The following is a 10,548-nucleotide window of genomic DNA, read 5'->3' on the forward strand; positions in this document are numbered from 1 at the left end:
AGAACTTAGATTAAAGATATTTTTATAATCTCTTATCTCATTCTTTTTTGTTGTTCCAGATGGTCTATTTCCTCTGCATCCTCTCTTGCTCTTTTTTTTAATTTTAATCATTCTTTTATTTTGGGATCCTCCTCTAAAAAAGACCTAGAGGGATTCTGTTGGTTAAAGGATCCCCTTTGAATTGGGGGTTGATTATGTCTGTACTCATCACCATTGTTATACTGTGGTTCATTTAATAGTGGATTAAATCTATTATGTGTTTGTATCTGCCATGTATCTTCTCTTTCATATCTTTTTTGAGGGGTGTTCCAATAGTTGCATATAACAAGAGGTCTTGAACAAAGTCATCTAAATAGAAATAAAATTAATTTCCAACAAACAAATTTGAAACTGAAGTCTAATTTCTATCCCACCACAGAGAAAGGAAAAAACCTTGAACTTTTTGAAAAACTGGTAAAGGAAGAGGTTGAAAAAAATAAAAAAATAAATACAGATAAACAAGTTAAGATGAATCTAACGAGAAAAGAAAGGGAAACTATAAATACACTAAAATCTAATAAGAATATTGTAATAAAACAAGCAGATAAAGGGGGTGGCATTGTCATCCTAGACAAAGAGGCCTATAAAAAAGAAGCTCTGAGATTATTAGAAGACCCCCTTACATACAAGAAAATTACTTTAAATCCTATCAATAAGCAAAAAAGAGATTTAGAACCCCTATTAAAAAAAGCATATAATACAGGTATTATCAATAACAAGGAATATGAATTTTTATTTGTTAATCATCCCATCACTCCCACCTTTTATTATTTACCCAAAATTCACAAAAGCCTACAGAATCCACCAGGTAGGCCTATTATTTCAGGGACCAATTCATTAACAGCCAATCTTTCTGAATACATAGATTTTTTTCTTCAGCATTACGTTTTAAAATTACCTTCTTACTTAAAAGATTCAACAGATTTCCTAAATACTCTGCAAACAGTGAAATGGAAAGAGAGCTATACACTCATCACTTGTGATGTCTGTTCACTGTATACCAGTATAAAACACAGTTTAGGTTTAAAAGCTATAGACTATCATCTAGTTAAAGAAGGTGAACTCCGCTCTGAACAAATAGATTTTATTAACACCTGCATAAAATTCATTTTAGAAAACAATTCTTTTATTTTTAATGATCAATACTTCCTACAACTGCAAGGGACTGCGATGGGCACCAAGTTCGCCCCAAGTTATGCCAATTTATTCATGGGACATCTTGAAGACATGGTAATCTACAACGGCACTTGGGAGGCGAACTTGGTGCTCTATCGTAGATTTATAGACGATATTTTTATTATTTGGGAAGGTGATCTAGAATTATTTGAGTTACTTTTAGATGACCTCAGCACAAGCACTTTTGGCCTCAACTTCACTTATGAACATAGTAAACACTCACTTAGTTATCTGGACATTAAAATTGAAATAAACAATGGTGAGAGTCACACTAAAACACACTTCAAGGAAGTTGAATCTAATAATTATGTACACAGTCAAAGTTGTCACTATAGAAAATGGATAGAGAACATTCCACCAAACCAATTTTCTAGAATTAGAAAAAATTGCACTACATTAGCCAATTATGATGAACAGTCATCATATCTAGAGAGGAAATTCCTTGAGAAGGGTTACAATAAAAGTAAAATAGAGTCAGCCAAAATCGCAGCTCGAGATAAGAATAGAAGTGACCTTTTAAAGAGAAGGGACAAGACCAATACAATCAGTAACAATACAGGTGTGGACCCACTCTGGTTACCATTTATAACTGATTATAACATTCATCATAATCACATTAGATCCATTCTCAATAAACACTGGTATATTTTACAGAGAGACCCAATCATTGGTGAATTATTACCTGAAAAACCAGCAATGGTATTTAAAAAGGCAAGAAATTTAAAAAACATATTAGCCCCCAGTGTTTTAAAGATTCAAAGAAAAAATTTATTGAAGGGGATTTTGAATCCCACAAATTAAAAGGGTTTTACCCGTGCATAAATTGTAAAGCCTGTAAATTCAGCAATAAAACCAAGTGGATAAAGTCTACTATCACCAATAAAGACTTTGAGATAAGGGACTGTATCAGATGTACTGACAACAATGTAGTATATCTGATACAGTGTCCTTGTTTCAAACAGTATTTGGGGGAGACCTCACGCCCCCTCAAAGACAGAATCCGTGAACATCTCTTAAACATCGAACACGGATTCACGGGGCATTTACTATCTAGACATTTCAAAGAATGTCATAATCAAAACACAATGGGTCTAAAATACTGGGGCATAAGAAAAATCACTAACAATTGGAGAGGTGGTGATCTCAATAAAAAGTTGCTACGTGCTGAAGCTGAATTGATATTTCAATTCAAAACTTTAGAACCATTTGGTTTAAATGCAGAGCTAGATTTAAATTCTGTAATGCATTAATAAATCGTATGTAATTAAAAACAAATAAAAACTTTCTTACATATTACATTTAGTTCCAAATTAAACAATATAACTTCAGGGTTTAAAATAAATATGAGTTTTCACTTTTTATTTATTTTATTTATTATTGATTATTTATTTATCTATCATCAACTTCAAATACAAAACTATTTAACATCTTTAAATAGTCAGTAAGTTTAACTAAGCTAGGGATTTATACACTATTAAGGGTAACCATTTTTAAGTATATAATTTTCCCCAATCATAATATTCACTAAACACAAGATCAAAATGACATCACTAGTTCGTATATTGCCGCAATTTATACACTTTTCACATATTGATAAATAAAATAATTTTTTCTTTATATATTAGATTTCTTTCACTCGAATTTATTATATATCAAATCACACTGATAAGATTAGTTTTCACAATACATCCAAATTTAACAAATTCATTAAATTTGTTAAATTTGTTATATGTATATAAGTTTATGCTATTATTTATCCACAACACAAATAAGACCCTTTTCACTTTATAGATCACCGTAAGACAAAACACATGTTTTTTCCCTAGATATGAACTTGATAAGGAATTTTATTTATGTTTATTTATACATAATTCACCATAACAGGATTTGTTTTTATTCACCTTTTTATTCACATTTTTTCACATGTGATTCACACATGTGTGTATATATATCATGCTCCCTTTTAAAAATGAGAGTCTGCTATTTATGGAGAGACTGTTTAAATCATGGAAAGGATACTTCCCTTTAAGAAAAAACTGAGCACCCAACAAGGAGGAGTCCTAAACAATTATCCTCAATAAAAGGAGAGCAGCAAAACTGAGCACCCAACAAGGAGGAGTCCTAAACAATTATCCTCAATAAAAGGAGAGCAGCAAGCAGTCTGAATTTATCTTGAAAAAGGCTACATCAGCTGAAACGCGTTGATCCGCAACACTGTGATTGTTTTACTACCAAGTCTACACTAACATACAGAGCGCTCTGTTGTTTTCCACTTTGGAACTCTACGAAAACAATCCCAACTGCAATGTAACATTGTTTCCTATCTTCCATCATCAAGCTTGGCTAACTGTGACTCCTAGAATCTGCAGACATCATCGACACGCTGATCTACAGACCACCCGGTAATCCGTGCATCTGATTGGAACAAACTATCACGTGACCCCGCACACGCTGTACAATCCAGCAAACCACAGTACACGCTGGAGCGATACTGTTCACCTGAAAGGTAATCTCCTGTCTATCAAGGGTCTAACGTGTTCACATCTAACCAACTATACTTGTACACGGAGAAGCATAACAGAAAATAGCTTCGTATTCTGGGTGAGTCCAACTTGTAAGACGAATCATTTATGTCACTGACTTTTCCATTTTAACGCAGATTGTCCTTTTAGCCACCCACGGAACTTTCACTCGAATGTTACATTGATCCAATATTACATTGATTCAGCCACACAGACTGACTCAGCTGCTTTCCATGCTCTCATTTAACTTTGATATTTTTTTATCTGCATTTTTTAACCATTGAACTTTGTTTTTTTGGATTCATTTTTTAAAGCCCACCACAGACTTTCATTTCGATCTCCTGATTTTCCTACCACTGGTGGTTTTTTATTTTTATTTTCATTTTCATTTTTATTTTTTCATTTCACTTTTATATTATGTATTTTAAATGCTAGTTTACATGTATTAGGGTTTATTCATATATATTAAAATATATTTTATTGTATTAACAACATTCATGATCCGTTTCTTAAACATCAGCTTATTTCTGCATTTATTAGCTTCATTCTATCCTCTATTATATCTTATTAGCAGCTTTCATTAGCGCACCCTGTATTTGGTTTTTAATGGCTGAAGTACAGTACTTGGGTCACCGAGTGGGGTGTGGGAGCCAGACACCGGAGCCAGCCAAGTTAGAGGCTGTGGCTAACTGGCCCACACTTATCACTAAGACCCAAGTGCTAGCCTTCCTGGGGACGGCCGGTTATTACCGTCGTTTTGTCCCAGACTACAGTATTATCGCCAAGCCCCTTACTGACCTGACTAAAAAGAACCTTCCTAAACAGGTCCTGTGGTCTCCAGCTTGTGAAGCCGCGTTTCAGGCACTGAAGCAGGCTCTTGTGAATGCCCCTGTCTTGGCTGCCCCAGTCCCTAACAAACGTTTTCTCATTCATACAGATGCTTCCATGTATGGACTGGGGGCTGTGCTGAGTCAAGTCGGGGAGGATGGAGGAGAGCACCCTGTCGCATACTTAAGCAGAAAGTTGTTACCTCGAGAAGTAAGTTATGCGGCAGTAGAGAAGGAATGTTTAGCCCTGGTCTGGGCACTGAAGAAGTTGAACCCTTATTTATACGGACAGGAATTCTCTCTCATAACGGACCACAATCCCTTAGTCTGGCTTAACCGGGTCTCAGGAGACAATGGTAGATTGCTGCGGTGGAGTTTAGCCCTCAACCCTATAACTTCACCATCAGCTACTGGCCCGGTAAGCAGAACGGGAATGCAGATGGATTTTCCTGGCAAACTGACATTCCTACCACCTCCTAGTCTGGTCATCCCCAAGTTGACCCGCCAAAGGGTCAAGCCGGGTCTGCCGGAGTGTCCCACCAGGAGGGAGCCATGTGACAGACCCCTCTGTAACCTCCCTACGGATTATGGATTCAGGCAATATGTTAAGTCACCCTGTGCCCATTATAGATACAGGGTGCGAATCCAACAGTACTGGAGGGGTTAACTCGCCTCTTGTTCAGTTTTGAGTAACTGTATTGTCTGAGACAGAGACAGGTTTCCTGGCAACAGCTATTGTTCACTGTAATTAGGTCTAGGTGATAAGCGTTCACCTTGTCTAATCACCTCCAGACTGCTAGGTGCCAAGAAGGAATCCATTGTTTTCTTGTGTTTGATTGTTTATTTGGTTAAGTAATGTAAATCTATTGTATCCTGTAAAAAGGCGTCTTTCCTCTATCTAATGTGCTATACTCTTCCAATCCTTCACCTGGTCTCCTAGAGGAGTGTCAACCAGGTGGGAGACCTGCATAAATACTGGGCATATAGCCCTCAATAAAGTAGATTCTGTTTTACCCTCAAGACGGAGCTTGGTCTCGTGTTTGGGGGGAATTAACTGGGTTTGTGTGTTGCTACCTACTCTTCCTTAGTTAAACTGGTATGGGAACTAGTTTATTTACGGGATAACCTTTGCTCTGAGAATGATCTAACGCTGTGATCCGATAGTTATCACTTATCCTCTATATGTACTCAATTTATTAGTTCCCCAATCTTCCAAAATATAGTTTCCAAACCCAGCTTCTGCTTAAAAGTTGATTTTACACCATTTTGTTATTGGGTTTCAGATAGTTGTAACATATTTACTTATATAATTTTAATGTTCTTGCATATGTTAATGTGTCTAGATGCTATATGATTTTTCTCTTAATGGGTACAAAAGTGACCCTTTTGTTGTAACCCCAATGTATCCCTTTAGTTTGCAACTCTAGTATAGGTGGTGCAACAGTGGCCACTAAGTTCCATTAGGGTTGTGCCTTAATCTTTAATTGCATTGTATATTTTAGGAGGTTGCTTAATATTTCTTCTAAAAAACTTGAGGTTAGCATCTTGTGGAAAGAATATGTGATACAAGTTTAAATGTCACTTGTTCACTAAATTTATTTAAAATGTTGTTTTATTATGTACATTTAGATATTTGTCCATGTAATTTTGACCTGTTTGACACATATCTAAATATTTACATTAATTTCTTTGAAAAAAACACACACACACATAGATGCACATACACACACACATACACATATGTACAAACACACTCATGCACACACACATATGTACATACACACTCATGCACACACATACACACACACATATGTACATACACACTAATGCACACACAGATACACACACACACACATGCATAGATACATACACATATGTACATACACACTCATGCACACACACACATGCATAGATGCATACACATATGTACATACACACTCATGCACACGCACACACAAACATATGCACATACACACTAATGCACACACCGATACACACACAAATGCATAGATGCGTACACATATGTACATACACATTCATGCACACACACACATAAACATATGTACATACACACTCATGCACACACACACATGCATAAATGCATGCACATATGTACATACACACTCATGCACAAACACACAAACATATGTACATACACACTCATGCACACACTGAAACACACACATTCATAGATGCATACACATATGTACATACACATTCATGCACACACACACATAAACATATGTACATACACACTCATGCACACACACACATGCATAAATGCATGCACATAAGACAGTGGAGGGCAGCATAGCCCAGAACGACCATAATAATTAAGGCCCTTAGGAGTGTGCTGCTGTGAAGTTGCAACAATGTTGCATTAGTGAGGGTGGGGTTTAGCTTACCTTTAAGTAGTCAGCTCCCAAGGCCCAAACCCTCTTTTCCAGCTCGTCTTCACAGCGTCAGGATCATCTGTCAGGAGTCCTGTGGAAGAAGATGTCGGAATTAGATGAGCTGATGATCGATGAGTTTGACTCAGGAGAAGATGTGGTGCAGCCTTCCCCCCTTCGCCCGGTGAGTCGTCCCCCGGGGTCTAGCCTGTACCCTGAGGTTATGGTTGTCTCCCCCTCTCCCACCCCTCCTTTAATTCCCCCTCCAGTGGTAGAAGTGGGTCCCCAGGTAGCAGAGGGGGTTGTGGCAAGTGAGCAGGGCTCTGTTCCCAGTACGAATTGTAGCGGGGGGGAGGCCTTACCTGAACCGGTCACTCTTACCGGTGAGGCGGTCTCCACGTCGGTGGCGCTGCTCCAATCCTTGGCAGCGGTGCTTTCCGGCGGGGGGTCAGCATCCCAGGGAGGTCCTCCGGCTTCGGTTCGCGTGCCGGCGTCCACGCGGGTATCCATGGCCGCGTCAGGGCCCGTCTCTTCCGGTTTGGCCGTGACGTCACGTCCGGGAACGCCATTCCGGAATCCAGAGGCAAGCGGGCAGCATCGTCGTCTCCGCCGGGGTACACAGGTAAAAGAGAGGGGTACTCCGAGGGGGGGCGACGCCCGCGGGGGGTGCGCAGCGAGGCTCAATTACTCAACGCCCGCGAAGGGACACTGATTTGGCGGTCATTGAAAGGGGTAGAAGGTTGCATGAGGGATCTCATGAGCAGGCCGCAAGCCTGACCGGGGGTATGTTAGCACTTGATGGTGCTCCGATCAGGGCAAATGGTGTGTCAGAGGGGCAAGTGGTTTCTGAGGGGCAAGTAGCAAGGGCACGTTCGCCCGGAAGGGCCCAGATTGGGGAACAGGCATTAATGAGCAGGCCGCAGGCCTGACGGGGAATATGCCTACTGCGCAACAAGTCGCAGGGCCTCAGGCCGCAATCACGCAGGCTGGGGGCAAGCGTCGGCCCGCGAATACATCGCGGCCTAGCAGACGCCGTAGTACTGCGTCACGCAGCAAACGTAGCGCCCGACAGGGTGCGCGGGCGGTGCCCGCGGGTGTGGCCCTCAGCGGGGCTCCACCAGGCGTTGTTACTAGGGCTTCAGCAAAGAAAGGCCCAGTTATCACGCCCAGTCTATGTCAGGGCACGCAGGCTGCGACTGAACAGAGTAGACAAGTGCAGTTTGCTAATGCAGTGATGAATGTGCGTATGGCTGATATGGTTGATGATGGTATTGAGGAGTGTGGCAGTGATCACAGGAGCCCCAGTCCCCTAGGGTCCCGTGGTAATGTGGTTAGTGGGCCTTCGTCCCCTTCCCTGGGTACTCCTCTTTCGCATTTTTCTCCACAGATCATTATGGAACCCAGAACTGCATTACTGCCACTCCAGGCCACCCCCAGTGCCGTTGAGAGGGAGCCACAGTCTCAGGAACAGCCATCCACTTATTCTGGTCCTGTCCCGGTGCAACGCCTCTTGGGAGCTGGTAAGCACACTATTACTTTTGAACGTAGTGTTTTAAGCTCATCCTCGGATGACTCAGGTTCTGAAAGTGATAGATCCCTGGGGTTGGAAGCGAAAGGGCAAAAAAGAATGTATAGGATGGTGAAATGGTTAGTGGAAGAAAGGAAGGCTATGGGTCTCCCCCTCCCCCCTGGTTCATCCCGCATGGAACCCACTGTTCCTATGTTGACACCTCCTGCGTCAACAGACTTAGTTAGCCCGGTTATGGGGAACAGGCGCAGGGCAGCTGTACATGGGGACACTGACACATGGCCTGCGTTTAGTCTACATGAACATCTGAAGTCTAAGATGGTTCGGCGCATTCAGGGTGGGAGGTACGTGCACATGTTTGAGCTTTCTGCGGAGGCTTATCGCCAGAAAGAAATGGCGGATGATGGCACGGGCCCGAAAAAATTTAAACGTCCTGATTCCTATGAGGAATGGCGCAAGTGCTTTAGGGTTTATGCGTCCTGTTATATCTCTAAATTTCCCGATCAAGCTTTGAACATCCTGAAATATCAGGATTCCATTGAAACAGTGTACGAGAAGTACAGGGATGGAGCTTGGCGGGATTACGACGCTGCCTTCCGTAGAAAGATGGTTGGGAACCCTCTTCTTACTTTCGGTGATGTTGATTCGCGTTTGTGGGCGCAATTGGGTCCTGAAAAACAGGCGGCGCCTGCTATAGTGGTCGGAGCATCGGGGGGCGTTAAGGCCTCGCAGCGCTCTCGACGGCGGCCCACAGGGGTGTGCTGGTGCTTCCAGGACAAATTGTGTACCAGGGGAGCGGCATGCGCATTTTGGCACGCGTGCAAAACCTGCGGTGGCGGCCACTCGGGGTCCGAGTGTACCAGAACCCAGGACGCGGGTCGTTCCCAGGAGAGACCAGCAGCCGGCTCCAAACCTTTCCCTGTTGGAAAGGGCGGCCACACCTCTGAAGGTGGCCGTAATTGAGAAATGGCTGCTGCTATACCCATTTAAGGAGGCCGCCTTGCTGCTTGGAGGCGGTCTGCGGTCGGGATTTGTTATCCCAGTCGGATCGCACGTGGAGGGTTCCTTGTCACGCAGGAACCTAAAATCCGCATATCAGTTTCCCGGGGTTTTGCGGGATAAACTGAATAAAGAAATTGGGCTGGGTCGTATGGCAGGCCCATTTGAGGATATTCCCCTCCCAGGGCTGGTTGTATCACCCTTGGGGGTAGTCCCAAAAAAGGAGCCGGGTAAATTCCGGCTCATCCAACATCTGTCCTTCCCGAAGGGTCGTTCGGTGAATGACGCCATCCCCCCTGAACTTAGCTCAGTTTTTTACCAATCATTTGATGAAGCATTGGGGCTAGTTCGCAGGGCGGGGGCCGGAGCTCTGATGGCAAAGCTGGATATAGAATCTGCCTTCCGGCTCCTGCCTATTCACCCCTCCTCTTTTAGGCTTATGGGGTGCTATTTTGAGGGGCAGTACTACGTGGACAAATGCTTGCCCATGGGGTGCTCAATTTCGTGTGCTTACTTCGAGGCTTTCAGCTGCTTCTTGCACTGGGCCATCGCGGAGGTGGCCGGATTCGACGGCCTGGCACACTATTTGGATGATTTTCTGCTGGTTGGGCGGACAGGATCATCTGAGTGTGCTTTCCTGATGAAAGTCACCAGGTTTCTGATGGATAGAATGGGAGTTCCTCTGGCAGAGGACAAGTCCCAGGGTCCTTGCACATGCCTTACCTTTTTGGGCATCGAAGTTGATTCGGTGGCAGAGCAGTGCCGTCTGCCACAAGAAAAAATTCAGCGCATGTTGGAGTCAGTACGCGCTATGAGAACAGAGCTGTATAGCTCCGTAAAAGACCTTCAAATCCTATTGGGTTTGCTGAACTTTGCCGGCAGGATTATTCCTATGGGTAGAATATTCCTCCGCAGGCTCGAGAGGCAGCTGTGCTGAGAAAGATCGCAGACCCGGAGGTTCCGGGTGTCTGCTGAGATGGTGGAAGATCTTAAGGTCTGGGAAGAATTTCTTCTCCACTTTAACGGGATCTGTCTGTGGCGGGAGGTTGTTCCTTCTAACGCAGCGA

The sequence above is a fragment of the Bombina bombina genome, unplaced genomic scaffold (genome assembly GCF_027579735.1).
Source record: "Bombina bombina isolate aBomBom1 unplaced genomic scaffold, aBomBom1.pri scaffold_1324, whole genome shotgun sequence".
Lineage (NCBI taxonomy): Eukaryota > Metazoa > Chordata > Amphibia > Anura > Bombinatoridae > Bombina > Bombina bombina.